This window comes from Eptatretus burgeri, unplaced genomic scaffold (genome assembly GCF_056783735.1).
Source record: "Eptatretus burgeri isolate ZD-2024b unplaced genomic scaffold, Ebu_testis_v1 Ebu_testis_scaffold_481, whole genome shotgun sequence".
Lineage (NCBI taxonomy): Eukaryota > Metazoa > Chordata > Myxini > Myxiniformes > Myxinidae > Eptatretus > Eptatretus burgeri.
In genome coordinates, this window is record NW_028222430.1 from 17968 (window position 1) to 40935 (window position 22968).

General features: G+C 36.6%; 9 non-coding genes across 9 annotated transcripts; all 9 read right to left on the reverse strand.

Annotated features, from left to right (window-relative positions):
- Positions 1-146: 146 nt before the first annotated feature.
- TRNAF-GAA (transfer RNA phenylalanine (anticodon GAA)) lies at positions 147-219 on the reverse strand. Its single transcript has one exon. It is a non-coding gene; the product is annotated as a tRNA-Phe (tRNA).
- Positions 220-3973: 3754 nt separating this feature from the next.
- Positions 3974-4046, reverse strand: TRNAF-GAA (transfer RNA phenylalanine (anticodon GAA)). The gene has a single exon. It is a non-coding gene; the product is annotated as a tRNA-Phe (tRNA).
- A 1974-nt stretch (positions 4047-6020) lies between these two features.
- Positions 6021-6093, reverse strand: TRNAF-GAA (transfer RNA phenylalanine (anticodon GAA)). The gene has a single exon. It is a non-coding gene; the product is annotated as a tRNA-Phe (tRNA).
- A 3753-nt stretch (positions 6094-9846) lies between these two features.
- Positions 9847-9919, reverse strand: TRNAF-GAA (transfer RNA phenylalanine (anticodon GAA)). Its single transcript has one exon. It is a non-coding gene; the product is annotated as a tRNA-Phe (tRNA).
- A 1972-nt stretch (positions 9920-11891) lies between these two features.
- TRNAF-GAA (transfer RNA phenylalanine (anticodon GAA)) lies at positions 11892-11964 on the reverse strand. Its single transcript has one exon. It is a non-coding gene; the product is annotated as a tRNA-Phe (tRNA).
- A 3758-nt stretch (positions 11965-15722) lies between these two features.
- Positions 15723-15795, reverse strand: TRNAF-GAA (transfer RNA phenylalanine (anticodon GAA)). Its single transcript has one exon. It is a non-coding gene; the product is annotated as a tRNA-Phe (tRNA).
- A 1973-nt stretch (positions 15796-17768) lies between these two features.
- On the reverse strand, positions 17769-17841 carry TRNAF-GAA (transfer RNA phenylalanine (anticodon GAA)). Its single transcript has one exon. It is a non-coding gene; the product is annotated as a tRNA-Phe (tRNA).
- A 2157-nt stretch (positions 17842-19998) lies between these two features.
- Positions 19999-20071, reverse strand: TRNAF-GAA (transfer RNA phenylalanine (anticodon GAA)). The gene has a single exon. It is a non-coding gene; the product is annotated as a tRNA-Phe (tRNA).
- A 1531-nt stretch (positions 20072-21602) lies between these two features.
- TRNAF-GAA (transfer RNA phenylalanine (anticodon GAA)) lies at positions 21603-21675 on the reverse strand. The gene has a single exon. It is a non-coding gene; the product is annotated as a tRNA-Phe (tRNA).
- Positions 21676-22968: the final 1293 nt, after the last annotated feature.

Here is a 22968-nt window from a genome sequence, read left to right on the forward strand (position 1 = left end):
CTCAACTGAGAAGTTTCAGCAAATGTTGAAGTTAAAAACATGAATGAATACAAAGACGTTCCATTTCCAAAGAGACATTTTAATGAACATGAAATTACTTCAATTCTTCTCAATCTGATCTTCTGGCTGCCCAAAAATGATGACATTGCTGAAACCAGGAATTGAACCAGGGACCTTCAGATCTTCAGTCTGATGCTCTCCCAACTGAGCTATTTCAGCAGATATCAACTCATCAAAATGAATGAAGGTCAGGATTTTGCCTTTCCATCATCACAATCACAATGTTGAATTCTTCACTTCAGTCTGATGCTCTCCCAACTGAGCTATTTCAGCAGATATCAAATCATCAAAATGAATAAAGGTAAGGATTTTGCCTTTCCATCATCACAATCACAATGTTGAAATCTTCACAAAAGGCATTTCTCTCTTCCATAAAAGTACCACTGTTGAAAACAAGAAATGAGCCAGTCCATTCACATTTTCAGTCTGACTCTGCCAACTGAGCAACTTCAGAACATGGATGAGCATCAAAATGAATGAACAAAAAGACTTTCCCTTTCCAACAACAACATTCAAATAAACATTCGTTTTGGTCCATTCTTCTCAATCAACTTTTCCCTTTTCCAAAAACAGAACGATTGCTGAAATCAGGAATTGAACCACCAAACTTCCAACGTTCAGTCTGACAATCTCCGAATTGAGCTATTTTAGCAGATATGAAAATAAATGAAGTTGAGTATTTTCCATTTCTGAAAACCCCGTCACAATGGACATTCAATGATTGCAATTCTTCTCGATCGACTTTTCTCTCTTCCAAATAAAGGACCATTGCTGAAACGAGGAATTTTATCAGGGAAGTTCAGATCGACATTGTGACACTTCCTCAACTTTGACATTTCAACACACATCGAAGCAAAAAAATGAATGAATGCAAAGACATCCCCTTTTCCAAAATACCATTGATATGAACATTCAACTATTTCAATTCTTCTCAATCTGCTCTTCTCGATGCCCAACAAAGATGACATTGCTGAAACCAGGAATTTAACCAGGGACCTTCAGATCTTCAGTCTGACGCTCTCCCAACCGAGCTATTTCAGCAGATATCTCAGCATAAAAATGAATGAAGGTAAGGATTTTGCCTTTCCAAAATATCGCTCATGATGTTGAATTCTTCACAATCGACATTTCTCTCTTCCAAAATTATCACCATTGTTGAAACCATGAATTTGAACCAGGTCCATTCAAATGTTTACTCTGGCTCTTCCAACTGAGCGATTGCTGAACATATATGAAGAACAAAATGAATGAACAGAGAGATTTCATTTCTGAAAACACAATTGAAAGAAACATTCATTTTCGTCCTTTATTCTCAATCGACTTTTCTCTCTTCCAAATGAAGGACCATTGCTGAAACGAGGAATTGTACAAAGGAACTTCAGATCGACATTGTGACAATCCCTCAACTGAGAAGTTTCAGCAAATGTTGAAGTAAAAAACATGAATGAATGCAAAGACTTTCCATTTCCAAAGAGACATTTAAATTAACATTAAATTACTTCAATTCTTCTCACTCTGCTCTTCTGGCTGCCCAAAAAAGATGACATTGCTGAAATCAGGAATTGAACCAGGGATCTTCAGCTCTTCAGTCTGATGCTCTCCCAACTGAGATATTTCAGCAGATATGAAATGATCAAAATGAATGAAGGTACGGATTTTGCCTTTCCATCATCACAATCACAATGTTGAATTCTTCACAAAAGACATTTCTCTCTTCCATAAAAGGACCACTGTTGAAAACAAGAAATGAGCCAGTCCGTTCACATTTTCAGTCTGACTCTGCCAACTGAGCAAATTCAGAACATGGATGAGCATCAAAATGAATGAAAAAGACTTTCCCTTTCCAACAACAACATTCAAATAAACATTCGTTTTGGTCCATTCTTCTCAATCAACTTTTCCTTTTTCCAAAAAACAGAACGATTGCTGAAATCAGGAATTTAACCACCAAACTTCCAACGTTCAGTCTGACAATCTCCGAATTGAGCAATTTTAGCAGATGTGAAAATGTATGAAGTTGAGTATTTTCCATTTCTGAAAACCCCGTCACAATGGACATTCAATGATTTCAATCTTCTCGATCAACTTTTCTCTCTTCCAAATGAAGGACCATTGCTGAAACGAGGAATTTTATCAGGGAACTTCAGATCGACATTGTCACACGACCTCAACTTTGACATTTCAACACACATCGAAGCAAAAAATGAATGAATGCAAAGACATCCCCTTTCCCAAAATACCATTGATATGAACATTTAACAATTTCAATTCTTCTCAATCTGCTCTTCGAGATGCCCAACAAAGATGAAATTGCTGAAACCAGGAAATGAACCAGGGCCCTTCAGATCTTCAGTCTGACACTCTCCCAACTGAGTTATTTCAGCAGATATCTAATCATGAAAATGAATGAAGGGAAGGATTTTGCCTTTCCAAAATATCCGGAATGATGTTGAATTCTTCACAATTGACATTTCTCTCTTCCAAAAAGTACCATTGTTGAAAACAGGAATTGAGCCAGGTCCCTTCAAATTTTCACTCTGACTCCCCGAATGGAACTATTTCAGAACATGGATGAGCAACAAAATGAATGAAGAAAAAGACTTTCCCTTTCCAACAAGACCATTGAAATAAACATTCATTTTGGTCCATTCTTCTCTATCAACTTTTCCCTTTTCCAAAAAATGGAACCATTGAAGAAATCAGGAATTGAACCACAGAACTTCCAACATTCACTCTGACAATCCCTGAAATGAGCTATTTCAGCAGATATGACAGCATGAAAATGAATGAAGTTGAGGATTTTCCCTTTCTGAAAACTCCGTCACAATGGACATTTAATTATTTGAATTCTTCACAATCAACTTTTCTCTCTTCTAAAATTATCACCATTGTTGAAACCATGAATTTGAACCAAGTCCATTCAAATCTTCACTCTGGCTCTTCCAACTGAGCAATTTCTGAACATACTTGAAGAACAAAATTAATGAACAGAAAGATTTCATTTCTGAAAACACAATTGAAATAAACATTAATTTTAGTCCTTTATTCTCATAAGACTTTTCTCTTTTCCAAATAAAGGACCATTGCTGAAACGAGGAATTGTACCAGGGAACTTCAGATCGATATTGTGACACTCCCTCAAGTGAGGAGTTTCAGCAAATGTCGAATCAAAAAACTTGAATGAATGCAAAGACTTTCCATTTCCAAAGAGATATTTAAATGAACATTTAATTACTTCAATTCTTCTCAATCTGCTCGCCTGGCTTCCCCAAAAAATGACATTTCTGAAACCAGGAATTGAAGCAGGGACCTTCAGAAATTGAGTGCATCACTTTCCTCACTGAGCCATTTCAGAAATTGAGTGCAACACTTTTCTAACTGACCTATTTCAGCAGGTATGAAAATGTGAAAATGAGTGAAGTTCAGGATTTTCCTTTCCGAAAACCTCCTCACAATTGACATTCAATTTTTATCATTCTTCGCAATCACCATTTATCTCTTAAAAACAGCGAATCAGCAATGCTGAATCCAGGAAGTAAACCAAGTCCCTTCACATCTTCAACCTGACTCCACCAACTGAGCTGTTTCAGAACAAATGTAAACAACAAAATGAATGAAACAAATGACTTTTCCTTTCCGAAAACAGCATGGAAATAAACATTCATTTTGGTCCATTCTTCTCAATCGACTTTTCTGATTCCAAAAAAAAGTGCCAATGCTGAAATCGAGGATTGAAGCAGGGATCTTCCAATCGTCAGTGTGACACTCCCTCAACTTTGACATTTCAACACAAATCGAAGCAAAAAATGAATGAATGCAAAGACTTCCCCTTTCCCAAAATAACATTGAAATGAACATTCAACTATTTCAATTCTTCTCAATCTGCTTTCTGGCTGCCCAAAAAAGATGACATTGCTGAAACCAGGAATTGAACCAGGGACCTTCAGATCTTCAGTCTGACACTCTCCCAACTGAGCTATTTCAGCAGATATTTCAGCATAAAAATGAATGAAGGTAACGATTTTGTCTTTCCAAAATATCCGTCATGATGTTGAATTCTTCACAATCGACATTTCTCTCTTCCAAAATTATCACCATTGTTGAAACCATGAATTTGAACCAGGTCCATTCAAATGTTTACTCTGGCTCTTCGAACTGAGCGATTGCTGAACATATATGAAGAACAAAATGAATGAACAGAGAGATTTCATTTCTGAAAACACAATTGAAAGAAATATTCATTTTCGTCCTTTCTTCTCAATCGACTTTTCTCTCTTCCAAATGAAGGACCATTGCTGAAACGAGGAATTGTACCAGGGAACTTCAGATCGACATTGTGACACTCCTTCAACTGAGAAGTTTCAGCAAATGTTGAAGTAAAAAACATGAATGAATACAAAGACTTTCCATTTCCAAAGAGACATTTAAATGAACATTAAATTACTTCAATTCTTCTCAATCTGCTCTTCTGGCTGCCCAAAAAAGTGACATTGCTGAAACCAGGAATTGAACCAGGGACCTTCAGATCTTCAGTCTAATGCTCTCCCAACTGAGCGATTTCAGCAGATATCAAGTCATTGAAATGAATGAAGGTCAGGATTTTGCCTTTCCATCACCACAATCACAATGTTGAATTCTTCACTTCAGTCTGATGCTCTCTCAACTTAGCTATTTCAGCATATATGAAATCATCAAAATGAATGAAGGTAAGGATTTTGCCTTTCCATCATCACAATCACAATGTTGAATTCTTCACAAAAGACATTTCTCTCTTCCATAAAAGTACCACTGTTGAAAACAAGAAATGAGCCAGTCCGTTCACATTTTCAGTCTGACTCTGCCAACTGAGCATCTTCAGAACATGGATGAGCATCAAAATGAATGAACAAAAAGACTTTCCCTTTCCAACAACAACATTCAAATAAACATTCGTTTTGGTCCATTCTTCTAAATCAACTTTTCCCTTTTCCAAAAAAACAGAACGATTGCAGAAATCAGGAATTGAACCACCAAACTTCCAACATTCAGTCTGACAATCTCCGAATTGAGCTATTTTAGCAGATATGATAAATGAAAATGAATGAAGTTGAGTATTTTCCATTTCTGAAAACCCCGTCACAATGGACATTCAATGATTTCAATTCTTCTCGATCGACTTTTCTCTCTTCCAAATAAAGGACCATTGCTGAAACGAGGAATTTTACCAGGGAACTTCAGATCGACATTGTGACACTACCTCAACTTTGACATTTCAACACACATCGAAGCAAAAAAATTAATGAATGCAAAGATATCCCCTTTCCCAAAATACCATTGATATGAACATTGAATGATTTCAATTCTTCTCAATCTGCTCTTCTGGGTGCCCAAGAAGATGACATTGCTGAAACCAGGAATTGAACTAGGGACCTTCAGATCTTCAGTCTGACACTCTCCCAACTGAGTTATTTCAGCAGATATCTAATCATCCAAATGAATGAAGGTAAGGATTTTGCCTTTCCAAAATATCCGTCATGATGTTGAATTCTTCACAATCGACATTTCTCTCTTCCAAAATTATCACCATTGTTGAAACCATGAATTTGAACCAGGTCCATTCAAACGTTTACTCTGGCTCTTCCAACTGAGCGATTGCTGAACATATATGAAGAACAAAATGAATGAACAGAGAGATTTCATTTCTGAAAACACAATTGAAAGAAACATTCATTTTCGTCCTTTCTTCTCAATCGACTTTTCTCTCTTCCAAATGAAGGACCATTGCTGAAACGAGGAATTGTACCAGGGAACTTCAGATCGACATTGTGACACTCCCTCAACTGAGAAGTTTCAGCAAATGTTGAAGTTAAAAACATGAATGAATACAAAGACGTTCCATTTCCAAAGAGACATTTTAATGAACATGAAATTACTTCAATTCTTCTCAATCTGATCTTCTGGCTGCCCAAAAATGATGACATTGCTGAAACCAGGAATTGAACCAGGGACCTTCAGATCTTCAGTCTGATGCTCTCCCAACTGAGCTATTTCAGCAGATATCAACTCATCAAAATGAATGAAGGTCAGGATTTTGCCTTTCCATCATCACAATCACAATGTTGAATTCTTCACTTCAGTCTGATGCTCTCCCAACTGAGCTATTTCAGCAGATATCAAATCATCAAAATGAATAAAGGTAAGGATTTTGCCTTTCCATCATCACAATCACAATGTTGAAATCTTCACAAAAGGCATTTCTCTCTTCCATAAAAGTACCACTGTTGAAAACAAGAAATGAGCCAGTCCATTCACATTTTCAGTCTGACTCTGCCAACTGAGCAACTTCAGAACATGGATGAGCATCAAAATGAATGAACAAAAAGACTTTCCCTTTCCAACAACAACATTCAAATAAACATTCGTTTTGGTCCATTCTTCTCAATCAACTTTTCCCTTTTCCAAAAAAACAGAACGATTGCTGAAATCAGGAATTGAACCACCAAACTTCCAACGTTCAGTCTGACAATCTCCGAATTGAGCTATTTTAGCAGATATGAAAATAAATGAAGTTGAGTATTTTCCATTTCTGAAAACCCCGTCACAATGGACATTCAATGATTGCAATTCTTCTCGATCGACTTTTCTCTCTTCCAAATAAAGGACCATTGCTGAAACGAGGAATTTTATCAGGGAAGTTCAGATCGACATTGTGACACTTCCTCAACTTTGACATTTCAACACACATCGAAGCAAAAAATGAATGAATGCAAAGACATCCCCTTTTCCAAAATACCATTGATATGAACATTCAACTATTTCAATTCTTCTCAATCTGCTCTTCTCGATGCCCAACAAAGATGACATTGCTGAAACCAGGAATTTAACCAGGGACCTTCAGATCTTCAGTCTGACGCTCTCCCAACCGAGCTATTTCAGCAGATATCTCAGCATAAAAATGAATGAAGGTAAGGATTTTGCCTTTCCAAAATATCGCTCATGATGTTGAATTCTTCACAATCGACATTTCTCTCTTCCAAAATTATCACCATTGTTGAAACCATGAATTTGAACCAGGTCCATTCAAATGTTTACTCTGGCTCTTCCAACTGAGCGATTGCTGAACATATATGAAGAACAAAATGAATGAACAGAGAGATTTCATTTCTGAAAACACAATTGAAAGAAACATTCATTTTCGTCCTTTATTCTCAATCGACTTTTCTCTCTTCCAAATGAAGGACCATTGCTGAAACGAGGAATTGTACAAAGGAACTTCAGATCGACATTGTGACAATCCCTCAACTGAGAAGTTTCAGCAAATGTTGAAGTAAAAAACATGAATGAATGCAAAGACTTTCCATTTCCAAAGAGACATTTAAATTAACATTAAATTACTTCAATTCTTCTCACTCTGCTCTTCTGGCTGCCCAAAAAAGATGACATTGCTGAAATCAGGAATTGAACCAGGGATCTTCAGCTCTTCAGTCTGATGCTCTCCCAACTGAGATATTTCAGCAGATATGAAATGATCAAAATGAATGAAGGTACGGATTTTGCCTTTCCATCATCACAATCACAATGTTGAATTCTTCACAAAAGACATTTCTCTCTTCCATAAAAGGACCACTGTTGAAAACAAGAAATGAGCCAGTCCGTTCACATTTTCAGTCTGACTCTGCCAACTGAGCAAATTCAGAACATGGATGAGCATCAAAATGAATGAAAAAAGACTTTCCCTTTCCAACAACAACATTCAAATAAACATTCGTTTTGGTCCATTCTTCTCAATCAACTTTTCCTTTTTCCAAAAAACAGAACGATTGCTGAAATCAGGAATTTAACCACCAAACTTCCAACGTTCAGTCTGACAATCTCCGAATTGAGCAATTTTAGCAGATGTGAAAATGTATGAAGTTGAGTATTTTCCATTTCTGAAAACCCCGTCACAATGGACATTCAATGATTTCAATCTTCTCGATCAACTTTTCTCTCTTCCAAATGAAGGACCATTGCTGAAACGAGGAATTTTATCAGGGAACTTCAGATCGACATTGTCACACGACCTCAACTTTGACATTTCAACACACATCGAAGCAAAAAAATGAATGAATGCAAAGACATCCCCTTTCCCAAAATACCATTGATATGAACATTTAACAATTTCAATTCTTCTCAATCTGCTCTTCGAGATGCCCAACAAAGATGAAATTGCTGAAACCAGGAAATGAACCAGGGCCCTTCAGATCTTCAGTCTGACACTCTCCCAACTGAGTTATTTCAGCAGATATCTAATCATGAAAATGAATGAAGGGAAGGATTTTGCCTTTCCAAAATATCCGGAATGATGTTGAATTCTTCACAATTGACATTTCTCTCTTCCAAAAAGTACCATTGTTGAAAACAGGAATTGAGCCAGGTCCCTTCAAATTTTCACTCTGACTCCCCGAATGGAACTATTTCAGAACATGGATGAGCAACAAAATGAATGAAGAAAAAGACTTTCCCTTTCCAACAAGACCATTGAAATAAACATTCATTTTGGTCCATTCTTCTCTATCAACTTTTCCCTTTTCCAAAAAATGGAACCATTGAAGAAATCAGGAATTGAACCACAGAACTTCCAACATTCACTCTGACAATCCCTGAAATGAGCTATTTCAGCAGATATGACAGCATGAAAATGAATGAAGTTGAGGATTTTCCCTTTCTGAAAACTCCGTCACAATGGACATTTAATTATTTGAATTCTTCACAATCAACTTTTCTCTCTTCTAAAATTATCACCATTGTTGAAACCATGAATTTGAACCAAGTCCATTCAAATCTTCACTCTGGCTCTTCCAACTGAGCAATTTCTGAACATACTTGAAGAACAAAATTAATGAACAGAAAGATTTCATTTCTGAAAACACAATTGAAATAAACATTAATTTTAGTCCTTTATTCTCATAAGACTTTTCTCTTTTCCAAATAAAGGACCATTGCTGAAACGAGGAATTGTACCAGGGAACTTCAGATCGATATTGTGACACTCCCTCAAGTGAGGAGTTTCAGCAAATGTCGAATCAAAAAACTTGAATGAATGCAAAGACTTTCCATTTCCAAAGAGATATTTAAATGAACATTTAATTACTTCAATTCTTCTCAATCTGCTCGCCTGGCTTCCCCAAAAATGACATTTCTGAAACCAGGAATTGAAGCAGGGACCTTCAGAAATTGAGTGCATCACTTTCCTCACTGAGCCATTTCAGAAATTGAGTGCAACACTTTTCTAACTGACCTATTTCAGCAGGTATGAAAATGTGAAAATGAGTGAAGTTCAGGATTTTCCTTTCCGAAAACCTCCTCACAATTGACATTCAATTTTTATCATTCTTCGCAATCACCATTTATCTCTTAAAAACAGCGAATCAGCAATGCTGAATCCAGGAAGTAAACCAAGTCCCTTCACATCTTCAACCTGACTCCACCAACTGAGCTGTTTCAGAACAAATGTAAACAACAAAATGAATGAAACAAATGACTTTTCCTTTCCGAAAACAGCATGGAAATAAACATTCATTTTGGTCCATTCTTCTCAATCGACTTTTCTGATTCCAAAAAAGTGCCAATGCTGAAATCGAGGATTGAAGCAGGGATCTTCCAATCGTCAGTGTGACACTCCCTCAACTTTGACATTTCAACACAAATCGAAGCAAAAATGAATGAATGCAAAGACTTCCCCTTTCCCAAAATAACATTGAAATGAACATTCAACTATTTCAATTCTTCTCAATCTGCTTTCTGGCTGCCCAAAAAAGATGACATTGCTGAAACCAGGAATTGAACCAGGGACCTTCAGATCTTCAGTCTGACACTCTCCCAACTGAGCTATTTCAGCAGATATTTCAGCATAAAAATGAATGAAGGTAACGATTTTGTCTTTCCAAAATATCCGTCATGATGTTGAATTCTTCACAATCGACATTTCTCTCTTCCAAAATTATCACCATTGTTGAAACCATGAATTTGAACCAGGTCCATTCAAATGTTTACTCTGGCTCTTCGAACTGAGCGATTGCTGAACATATATGAAGAACAAAATGAATGAACAGAGAGATTTCATTTCTGAAAACACAATTGAAAGAAATATTCATTTTCGTCCTTTCTTCTCAATCGACTTTTCTCTCTTCCAAATGAAGGACCATTGCTGAAACGAGGAATTGTACCAGGGAACTTCAGATCGACATTGTGACACTCCTTCAACTGAGAAGTTTCAGCAAATGTTGAAGTAAAAAACATGAATGAATACAAAGACTTTCCATTTCCAAAGAGACATTTAAATGAACATTAAATTACTTCAATTCTTCTCAATCTGCTCTTCTGGCTGCCCAAAAAAGTGACATTGCTGAAACCAGGAATTGAACCAGGGACCTTCAGATCTTCAGTCTAATGCTCTCCCAACTGAGCGATTTCAGCAGATATCAAGTCATTGAAATGAATGAAGGTCAGGATTTTGCCTTTCCATCACCACAATCACAATGTTGAATTCTTCACTTCAGTCTGATGCTCTCTCAACTTAGCTATTTCAGCATATATGAAATCATCAAAATGAATGAAGGTAAGGATTTTGCCTTTCCATCATCACAATCACAATGTTGAATTCTTCACAAAAGACATTTCTCTCTTCCATAAAAGTACCACTGTTGAAAACAAGAAATGAGCCAGTCCGTTCACATTTTCAGTCTGACTCTGCCAACTGAGCATCTTCAGAACATGGATGAGCATCAAAATGAATGAACAAAAAGACTTTCCCTTTCCAACAACAACATTCAAATAAACATTCGTTTTGGTCCATTCTTCTCAATCAACTTTTCCCTTTTCCAAAAACAGAACGATTGCAGAAATCAGGAATTGAACCACCAAACTTCCAACATTCAGTCTGACAATCTCCGAATTGAGCTATTTTAGCAGATATGATAAATGAAAATGAATGAAGTTGAGTATTTTCCATTTCTGAAAACCCCGTCACAATGGACATTCAATGATTTCAATTCTTCTCGATCGACTTTTCTCTCTTCCAAATAAAGGACCATTGCTGAAACGAGGAATTTTACCAGGGAACTTCAGATCGACATTGTGACACTACCTCAACTTTGACATTTCAACACACATCGAAGCAAAAAAATTAATGAATGCAAAGATATCCCCTTTCCCAAAATACCATTGATATGAACATTGAATGATTTCAATTCTTCTCAATCTGCTCTTCTGGGTGCCCAAGAAGATGACATTGCTGAAACCAGGAATTGAACTAGGGACCTTCAGATCTTCAGTCTGACACTCTCCCAACTGAGTTATTTCAGCAGATATCTAATCATCCAAATGAATGAAGGTAAGGATTTTGCCTTTCCAAAATATCCGTCATGATGTTGAATTCTTCACAATCGACATTTCTCTCTTCCAAAATTATCACCATTGTTGAAACCATGAATTTGAACCAGGTCCATTCAAACGTTTACTCTGGCTCTTCCAACTGAGCGATTGCTGAACATATATGAAGAACAAAATGAATGAACAGAGAGATTTCATTTCTGAAAACACAATTGAAAGAAACATTCATTTTCGTCCTTTCTTCTCAATCGACTTTTCTCTCTTCCAAATGAAGGACCATTGCTGAAACGAGGAATTGTACCAGGGAACTTCAGATCGACATTGTGACACTCCCTCAACTGAGAAGTTTCAGCAAATGTTGAAGTTAAAAACATGAATGAATACAAAGACGTTCCATTTCCAAAGAGACATTTTAATGAACATGAAATTACTTCAATTCTTCTCAATCTGATCTTCTGGCTGCCCAAAAATGATGACATTGCTGAAACCAGGAATTGAACCAGGGACCTTCAGATCTTCAGTCTGATGCTCTCCCAACTGAGCTATTTCAGCAGATATCAACTCATCAAAATGAATGAAGGTCAGGATTTTGCCTTTCCATCATCACAATCACAATGTTGAATTCTTCACTTCAGTCTGATGCTCTCCCAACTGAGCTATTTCAGCAGATATCAAATCATCAAAATGAATAAAGGTAAGGATTTTGCCTTTCCATCATCACAATCACAATGTTGAAATCTTCACAAAAGGCATTTCTCTCTTCCATAAAAGTACCACTGTTGAAAACAAGAAATGAGCCAGTCCATTCACATTTTCAGTCTGACTCTGCCAACTGAGCAACTTCAGAACATGGATGAGCATCAAAATGAATGAACAAAAAGACTTTCCCTTTCCAACAACAACATTCAAATAAACATTCGTTTTGGTCCATTCTTCTCAATCAACTTTTCCCTTTTCCAAAAAAACAGAACGATTGCTGAAATCAGGAATTGAACCACCAAACTTCCAACGTTCAGTCTGACAATCTCCGAATTGAGCTATTTTAGCAGATATGAAAATAAATGAAGTTGAGTATTTTCCATTTCTGAAAACCCCGTCACAATGGACATTCAATGATTGCAATTCTTCTCGATCGACTTTTCTCTCTTCCAAATAAAGGACCATTGCTGAAACGAGGAATTTTATCAGGGAAGTTCAGATCGACATTGTGACACTTCCTCAACTTTGACATTTCAACACACATCGAAGCAAAAAAATGAATGAATGCAAAGACATCCCCTTTTCCAAAATACCATTGATATGAACATTCAACTATTTCAATTCTTCTCAATCTGCTCTTCTCGATGCCCAACAAAGATGACATTGCTGAAACCAGGAATTTAACCAGGGACCTTCAGATCTTCAGTCTGACGCTCTCCCAACCGAGCTATTTCAGCAGATATCTCAGCATAAAAATGAATGAAGGTAAGGATTTTGCCTTTCCAAAATATCGCTCATGATGTTGAATTCTTCACAATCGACATTTCTCTCTTCCAAAATTATCACCATTGTTGAAACCATGAATTTGAACCAGGTCCATTCAAATGTTTACTCTGGCTCTTCCAACTGAGCGATTGCTGAACATATATGAAGAACAAAATGAATGAACAGAGAGATTTCATTTCTGAAAACACAATTGAAAGAAACATTCATTTTCGTCCTTTATTCTCAATCGACTTTTCTCTCTTCCAAATGAAGGACCATTGCTGAAACGAGGAATTGTACAAAGGAACTTCAGATCGACATTGTGACAATCCCTCAACTGAGAAGTTTCAGCAAATGTTGAAGTAAAAAACATGAATGAATGCAAAGACTTTCCATTTCCAAAGAGACATTTAAATTAACATTAAATTACTTCAATTCTTCTCACTCTGCTCTTCTGGCTGCCCAAAAAAGATGACATTGCTGAAATCAGGAATTGAACCAGGGATCTTCAGCTCTTCAGTCTGATGCTCTCCCAACTGAGATATTTCAGCAGATATGAAATGATCAAAATGAATGAAGGTACGGATTTTGCCTTTCCATCATCACAATCACAATGTTGAATTCTTCACAAAAGACATTTCTCTCTTCCATAAAAGGACCACTGTTGAAAACAAGAAATGAGCCAGTCCGTTCACATTTTCAGTCTGACTCTGCCAACTGAGCAAATTCAGAACATGGATGAGCATCAAAATGAATGAAAAAAAGACTTTCCCTTTCCAACAACAACATTCAAATAAACATTCGTTTTGGTCCATTCTTCTCAATCAACTTTTCCTTTTTCCAAAAAAACAGAACGATTGCTGAAATCAGGAATTTAACCACCAAACTTCCAACGTTCAGTCTGACAATCTCCGAATTGAGCAATTTTAGCAGATGTGAAAATGTATGAAGTTGAGTATTTTCCATTTCTGAAAACCCCGTCACAATGGACATTCAATGATTTCAATCTTCTCGATCAACTTTTCTCTCTTCCAAATGAAGGACCATTGCTGAAACGAGGAATTTTATCAGGGAACTTCAGATCGACATTGTCACACGACCTCAACTTTGACATTTCAACACACATCGAAGCAAAAAAATGAATGAATGCAAAGACATCCCCTTTCCCAAAATACCATTGATATGAACATTTAACAATTTCAATTCTTCTCAATCTGCTCTTCGAGATGCCCAACAAAGATGAAATTGCTGAAACCAGGAAATGAACCAGGGCCCTTCAGATCTTCAGTCTGACACTCTCCCAACTGAGTTATTTCAGCAGATATCTAATCATGAAAATGAATGAAGGGAAGGATTTTGCCTTTCCAAAATATCCGGAATGATGTTGAATTCTTCACAATTGACATTTCTCTCTTCCAAAAAAGTACCATTGTTGAAAACAGGAATTGAGCCAGGTCCCTTCAAATTTTCACTCTGACTCCCCGAATGGAACTATTTCAGAACATGGATGAGCAACAAAATGAATGAAGAAAAAGACTTTCCCTTTCCAACAAGACCATTGAAATAAACATTCATTTTGGTCCATTCTTCTCTATCAACTTTTCCCTTTTCCAAAAAATGGAACCATTGAAGAAATCAGGAATTGAACCACAGAACTTCCAACATTCACTCTGACAATCCCTGAAATGAGCTATTTCAGCAGATATGACAGCATGAAAATGAATGAAGTTGAGGATTTTCCCTTTCTGAAAACTCCGTCACAATGGACATTTAATTATTTGAATTCTTCACAATCAACTTTTCTCTCTTCTAAAATTATCACCATTGTTGAAACCATGAATTTGAACCAAGTCCATTCAAATCTTCACTCTGGCTCTTCCAACTGAGCAATTTCTGAACATACTTGAAGAACAAAATTAATGAACAGAAAGATTTCATTTCTGAAAACACAATTGAAATAAACATTAATTTTAGTCCTTTATTCTCATAAGACTTTTCTCTTTTCCAAATAAAGGACCATTGCTGAAACGAGGAATTGTACCAGGGAACTTCAGATCGATATTGTGACACTCCCTCAAGTGAGGAGTTTCAGCAAATGTCGAATCAAAAAACTTGAATGAATGCAAAGACTTTCCATTTCCAAAGAGATATTTAAATGAACATTTAATTACTTCAATTCTTCTCAATCTGCTCGCCTGGCTTCCCCAAAAAATGACATTTCTGAAACCAGGAATTGAAGCAGGGACCTTCAGAAATTGAGTGCATCACTTTCCTCACTGAGCCATTTCAGAAATTGAGTGCAACACTTTTCTAACTGACCTATTTCAGCAGGTATGAAAATGTGAAAATGAGTGAAGTTCAGGATTTTCCTTTCCGAAAACCTCCTCACAATTGACATTCAATTTTTATCATTCTTCGCAATCACCATTTATCTCTTAAAAACAGCGAATCAGCAATGCTGAATCCAGGAAGTAAACCAAGTCCCTTCACATCTTCAACCTGACTCCACCAACTGAGCTGTTTCAGAACAAATGTAAACAACAAAATGAATGAAACAAATGACTTTTCCTTTCCGAAAACAGCATGGAAATAAACATTCATTTTGGTCCATTCTTCTCAATCGACTTTTCTGATTCCAAAAAAGTGCCAATGCTGAAATCGAGGATTGAAGCAGGGATCTTCCAATCGTCAGTGTGACACTCCCTCAACTTTGACATTTCAACACAAATCGAAGCAAAAAATGAATGAATGCAAAGACTTCCCCTTTCCCAAAATAACATTGAAATGAACATTCAACTATTTCAATTCTTCTCAATCTGCTTTCTGGCTGCCCAAAAAGATGACATTGCTGAAACCAGGAATTGAACCAGGGACCTTCAGATCTTCAGTCTGACACTCTCCCAACTGAGCTATTTCAGCAGATATTTCAGCATAAAAATGAATGAAGGTAACGATTTTGTCTTTCCAAAATATCCGTCATGATGTTGAATTCTTCACAATCGACATTTCTCTCTTCCAAAATTATCACCATTGTTGAAACCATGAATTTGAACCAGGTCCATTCAAATGTTTACTCTGGCTCTTCGAACTGAGCGATTGCTGAACATATATGAAGAACAAAATGAATGAACAGAGAGATTTCATTTCTGAAAACACAATTGAAAGAAATATTCATTTTCGTCCTTTCTTCTCAATCGACTTTTCTCTCTTCCAAATGAAGGACCATTGCTGAAACGAGGAATTGTACCAGGGAACTTCAGATCGACATTGTGACACTCCTTCAACTGAGAAGTTTCAGCAAATGTTGAAGTAAAAAACATGAATGAATACAAAGACTTTCCATTTCCAAAGAGACATTTAAATGAACATTAAATTACTTCAATTCTTCTCAATCTGCTCTTCTGGCTGCCCAAAAAAGTGACATTGCTGAAACCAGGAATTGAACCAGGGACCTTCAGATCTTCAGTCTAATGCTCTCCCAACTGAGCGATTTCAGCAGATATCAAGTCATTGAAATGAATGAAGGTCAGGATTTTGCCTTTCCATCACCACAATCACAATGTTGAATTCTTCACTTCAGTCTGATGCTCTCTCAACTTAGCTATTTCAGCATATATGAAATCATCAAAATGAATGAAGGTAAGGATTTTGCCTTTCCATCATCACAATCACAATGTTGAATTCTTCACAAAAGACATTTCTCTCTTCCATAAAAGTACCACTGTTGAAAACAAGAAATGAGCCAGTCCGTTCACATTTTCAGTCTGACTCTGCCAACTGAGCATCTTCAGAACATGGATGAGCATCAAAATGAATGAACAAAAAGACTTTCCCTTTCCAACAACAACATTCAAATAAACATTCGTTTTGGTCCATTCTTCTAAATCAACTTTTCCCTTTTCCAAAACACAGAACGATTGCAGAAATCAGGAATTGAACCACCAAACTTCCAACATTCAGTCTGACAATCTCCGAATTGAGCTATTTTAGCAGATATGATAAATGAAAATGAATGAAGTTGAGTATTTTCCATTTCTGAAAACCCCGTCACAATGGACATTCAATGATTTCAATTCTTCTCGATCGACTTTTCTCTCTTCCAAATAAAGGACCATTGCTGAAACGAGGAATTTTACCAGGGAACTTCAGATCGACATTGTGACACTACCTCAACTTTGACATTTCAACACACATCGAAGCAAAAAAATTAATGAATGCAAAGATATCCCCTTTCCCAAAATACCATTGATATGAACATTGAATGATTTCAATTCTTCTCAATCTGCTCTTCTGGATGCCCAAGAAGATGACATTGCTGAAACCAGGAATTGAACTAGGGACCTTCAGATCTTCAGTCTGACACTCTCCCAACTGAGTTATTTCAGCAGATATCTAATCATCCAAATGAATGAAGGTAAGGATTTTGCCTTTCCAAAATATCCGTCATGATGTTGAATTCTTCACAATCGACATTTCTCTCTTCCAAAATTATCACCATTGTTGAAACCATGAATTTGAACCAGGTCCATTCAAACGTTTACTCTGGCTCTTCCAACTGAGCGATTGCTGAACATATATGAAGAACAAAATGAATGAACAGAGAGATTTCATTTCTGAAAACACAATTGAAAGAAACATTCATTTTCGTCCTTTCTTCTCAATCGACTTTTCTCTCTTCCAAATGAAGGACCATTGCTGAAACGAGGAATTGTACCAGGGAACTTCAGATCGACATTGTGACACTCCCTCAACTGAGAAGTTTCAGCAAATGTTGAAGTTAAAAACATGAATGAATACAAAGACGTTCCATTTCCAAAGAGACATTTTAATGAACATGAAATTACTTCAATTCTTCTCAATCTGATCTTCTGGCTGCCCAAAAACGATGACATTGCTGAAACCAGGAATTGAACCAGGGACCTTCAGATCTTCAGTCTGATGCTCTCCCAACTGAGCTATTTCAGCAGATATCAACTCATCAAAATGAATGAAGGTCAGGATTTTGCCTTTCCATCATCACAATCACAATGTTGAATTCTTCACTTCAGTCTGATGCTCTCCCAACTGAGCTATTTCAGCAGATATCAAATCATCAAAATGAATAAAGGTAAGGATTTTGCCTTTCCATCATCACAATCACAATGTTGAAATCTTCACAAAAGGCATTTCTCTCTTCCATAAAAGTACCACTGTTGAAAACAAGAAATGAGCCAGTCCATTCACATTTTCAGTCTGACTCTGCCAACTGAGCAACTTCAGAACATGGATGAGCATCAAAATGAATGAACAAAAAGACTTTCCCTTTCCAACAACAACATTCAAATAAACATTCGTTTTGGTCCATTCTTCTCAATCAACTTTTCCCTTTTCCAAAAAACAGAACGATTGCTGAAATCAGGAATTGAACCACCAAACTTCCAACGTTCAGTCTGACAATCTCCGAATTGAGCTATTTTAGCAGATATGAAAATAAATGAAGTTGAGTATTTTCCATTTCTGAAAACCCCGTCACAATGGACATTCAATGATTGCAATTCTTCTCGATCGACTTTTCTCTCTTCCAAATAAAGGACCATTGCTGAAACGAGGAATTTTATCAGGGAAGTTCAGATCGACATTGTGACACTTCCTCAACTTTGACATTTCAACACACATCGAAGCAAAAAAATGAATGAATGCAAAGACATCCCCTTTTCCAAAATACCATTGATATGAACATTCAACTATTTCAATTCTTCTCAATCTGCTCTTCTCGATGCCCAACAAAGATGACATTGCTGAAACCAGGAATTTAACCAGGGACCTTCAGATCTTCAGTCTGACGCTCTCCCAACCGAGCTATTTCAGCAGATATCTCAGCATAAAAATGAATGAAGGTAAGGATTTTGCCTTTCCAAAATATCGCTCATGATGTTGAATTCTTCACAATCGACATTTCTCTCTTCCAAAATTATCACCATTGTTGAAACCATGAATTTGAACCAGGTCCATTCAAATGTTTACTCTGGCTCTTCCAACTGAGCGATTGCTGAACATATATGAAGAACAAAATGAATGAACAGAGAGATTTCATTTCTGAAAACACAATTGAAAGAAACATTCATTTTCGTCCTTTATTCTCAATCGACTTTTCTCTCTTCCAAATGAAGGACCATTGCTGAAACGAGGAATTGTACAAAGGAACTTCAGATCGACATTGTGACAATCCCTCAACTGAGAAGTTTCAGCAAATGTTGAAGTAAAAAACATGAATGAATGCAAAGACTTTCCATTTCCAAAGAGACATTTAAATTAACATTAAATTACTTCAATTCTTCTCACTCTGCTCTTCTGGCTGCCCAAAAAAGATGACATTGCTGAAATCAGGAATTGAACCAGGGATCTTCAGCTCTTCAGTCTGATGCTCTCCCAACTGAGATATTTCAGCAGATATGAAATGATCAAAATGAATGAAGGTACGGATTTTGCCTTTCCATCATCACAATCACAATGTTGAATTCTTCACAAAAGACATTTCTCTCTTCCATAAAAGGACCACTGTTGAAAACAAGAAATGAGCCAGTCCGTTCACATTTTCAGTCTGACTCTGCCAACTGAGCAAATTCAGAACATGGATGAGCATCAAAATGAATGAAAAAAAGACTTTCCCTTTCCAACAACAACATTCAAATAAACATTCGTTTTGGTCCATTCTTCTCAATCAACTTTTCCTTTTTCCAAAAAAACAGAACGATTGCTGAAATCAGGAATTTAACCACCAAACTTCCAACGTTCAGTCTGACAATCTCCGAATTGAGCAATTTTAGCAGATGTGAAAATGTATGAAGTTGAGTATTTTCCATTTCTGAAAACCCCGTCACAATGGACATTCAATGATTTCAATCTTCTCGATCGACTTTTCTCTCTTCCAAATGAAGGACCATTGCTGAAACGAGGAATTTTATCAGGGAACTTCAGATCGACATTGTCACACGACCTCAACTTTGACATTTCAACACACATTGAAGCAAAAAAATGAATGAATGCAAAGACATCCCCTTTCCCAAAATACCATTGATATGAACATTTAACAATTTCAATTCTTCTCAATCTGCTCTTCGAGATGCCCAACAAAGATGAAATTGCTGAAACCAGGAATTGAACCAGGGCCCTTCAGATCTTCAGTCTGACACTCTCCCAACTGAGTTATTTCAGCAGATATCTAATCATGAAAATGAATGAAGGGAAGGATTTTGCCTTTCCAAAATATCCGGAATGATGTTGAATTCTTCACAATTGACATTTCTCTCTTCCAAAAAAGTACCATTGTTGAAAACAGGAATTGAGCCAGGTCCCTTCAAATTTTCACTCTGACTCCCCGAATGGAACTATTTCAGAACATGGATGAGCAACAAAATGAATGAAGAAAAAGACTTTCCCTTTCCAACAAGACCATTGAAATAAACATTCATTTTGGTCCATTCTTCTCTATCAACTTTTCCCTTTTCCAAAAAATGGAACCATTGAAGAAATCAGGAATTGAACCACAGAACTTCCAACATTCACTCTGACAATCCCTGAAATGAGCTATTTCAGCAGATATGACAGCATGAAAATGAATGAAGTTGAGGATTTTCCCTTTCTGAAAACTCCGTCACAATGGACATTTAATTATTTGAATTCTTCACAATCAACTTTTCTCTCTTCTAAAATTATCACCATTGTTGAAACCATGAATTTGAACCAAGTCCATTCAAATCTTCACTCTGGCTCTTCCAACTGAGCAATTTCTGAACATACTTGAAGAACAAAATTAATGAACAGAAAGATTTCATTTCTGAAAACACAATTGAAATAAACATTAATTTTAGTCCTTTATTCTCATAAGACTTTTCTCTTTTCCAAATAAAGGACCATTGCTGAAACGAGGAATTGTACCAGGGAACTTCAGATCGATATTGTGACACTCCCTCAAGTGAGGAGTTTCAGCAAATGTCGAATCAAAAAACTTGAATGAATGCAAAGACTTTCCATTTCCAAAGAGATATTTAAATGAACATTTAATTACTTCAATTCTTCTCAATCTGCTCGCCTGGCTTCCCCAAAAAATGACATTTCTGAAACCAGGAATTGAAGCAGGGACCTTCAGAAATTGAGTGCATCACTTTCCTCACTGAGCCATTTCAGAAATTGAGTGCAACACTTTTCTAACTGACCTATTTCAGCAGGTATGAAAATGTGAAAATGAGTGAAGTTCAGGATTTTCCTTTCCGAAAACCTCCTCACAATTGACATTCAATTTTTATCATTCTTCGCAATCACCATTTATCTCTTAAAAACAGCGAATCAGCAATGCTGAATCCAGGAAGTAAACCAAGTCCCTTCACATCTTCAACCTGACTCCACCAACTGAGCTGTTTCAGAACAAATGTAAACAACAAAATGAATGAAACAAATGACTTTTCCTTTCCGAAAACAGCATGGAAATAAACATTCATTTTGGTCCATTCTTCTCAATCGACTTTTCTGATTCCAAAAAAAAGTGCCAATGCTGAAATCGAGGATTGAAGCAGGGATCTTCCAATCGTCAGTGTGACACTCCCTCAACTTTGACATTTCAACACAAATCGAAGCAAAAAAATGAATGAATGCAAAGACTTCCCCTTTCCCAAAATAACATTGAAATGAACATTCAACTATTTCAATTCTTCTCAATCTGCTTTCTGGCTGCCCAAAAAAGATGACATTGCTGAAACCAGGAATTGAACCAGGGACCTTCAGATCTTCAGTCTGACACTCTCCCAACTGAGCTATTTCAGCAGATATTTCAGCATAAAAATGAATGAAGGTAACGATTTTGTCTTTCCAAAATATCCGTCATGATGTTGAATTCTTCACAATCGACATTTCTCTCTTCCAAAATTATCACCATTGTTGAAACCATGAATTTGAACCAGGTCCATTCAAATGTTTACTCTGGCTCTTCCAACTGAGCGATTGCTGAACATATATGAAGAACAAAATGAATGAACAGAGAGATTTCATTTCTGAAAACACAATTGAAAGAAACATTCATTTTCGTCCTTTCTTCTCAATCGACTTTTCTCTCTTCCAAATGAAGGACCATTGGTGAAACGAGGAATTGTACCAGGGAACTTCAGATCGACATTGTGACACTCCCTCAACTGCGAAGTTTCAGCAAATGTTGAAGTAAAAAACATGAATGAATGCAAAGACTTTCCATTTCCAAAGAGACATTTAAATGAACATTAAATTACTTCAATTCTTCTCAATCTGCTCTTCTGGCTGCCCAAAAAAGGTGACATTGCTCAAACCAGTAATTGAACCAGGGACCTTCAGATCTTCAGTCTAATGCTCTCCCAACTGAGCTATTTCAGCAGATATCAAGTCATTGAAATGAATGAAGGTCAGGATTTTGCCTTTCCATCACCACAATCACAATGTTGAATTCTTCACTTCAGTCTGATGCTCTCCCAACTTAGCTATTTCAGCATATATGAAATCATCAAAATGAATGAAGGTACGGATTTTGCCTTTCCATCATCACAATCACAATGTTGAATTCTTCACAAAAGACATTTCTCTCTTCCATAAAAGTACCACTGTTGAAAACAAGAAATGAGCCAGTCCGTTCACATTTTCAGTCTGACTCTGCCAACTGAGCATCTTCAGAACATGGATGAGCATCAAAATGAATGAACAAAAAGACTTTCCCTTTCCAACAACAACATTCAAATAAACATTCGTTTTGGTCCATTCTTCTCTATCAACTTTTCCCTTTTCCAAAAAATGGAACCATTGAAGAAATCAGGAATTGAACCACAGAACTTCCAACATTCACTCTGACAATCCCCGAAATGAGCTATTTCAGCAGATATGACAGCATGAAAATGAATGAAGTTGAGGATTTTCCCTTTCTGAAAACTCCGTCACAATGGACATTCAATTATTTGAATTCTTCACAATCAACTTTTCTCTCTTCTAAAATTATCACCATTGTTGAAACCATGAATTTGAACCAAGTCCATTCAAATCTTCACTCTGGCTCTTCCAACTGAGCGATTTCTGAACATACTTGAAGAACAAAATTAA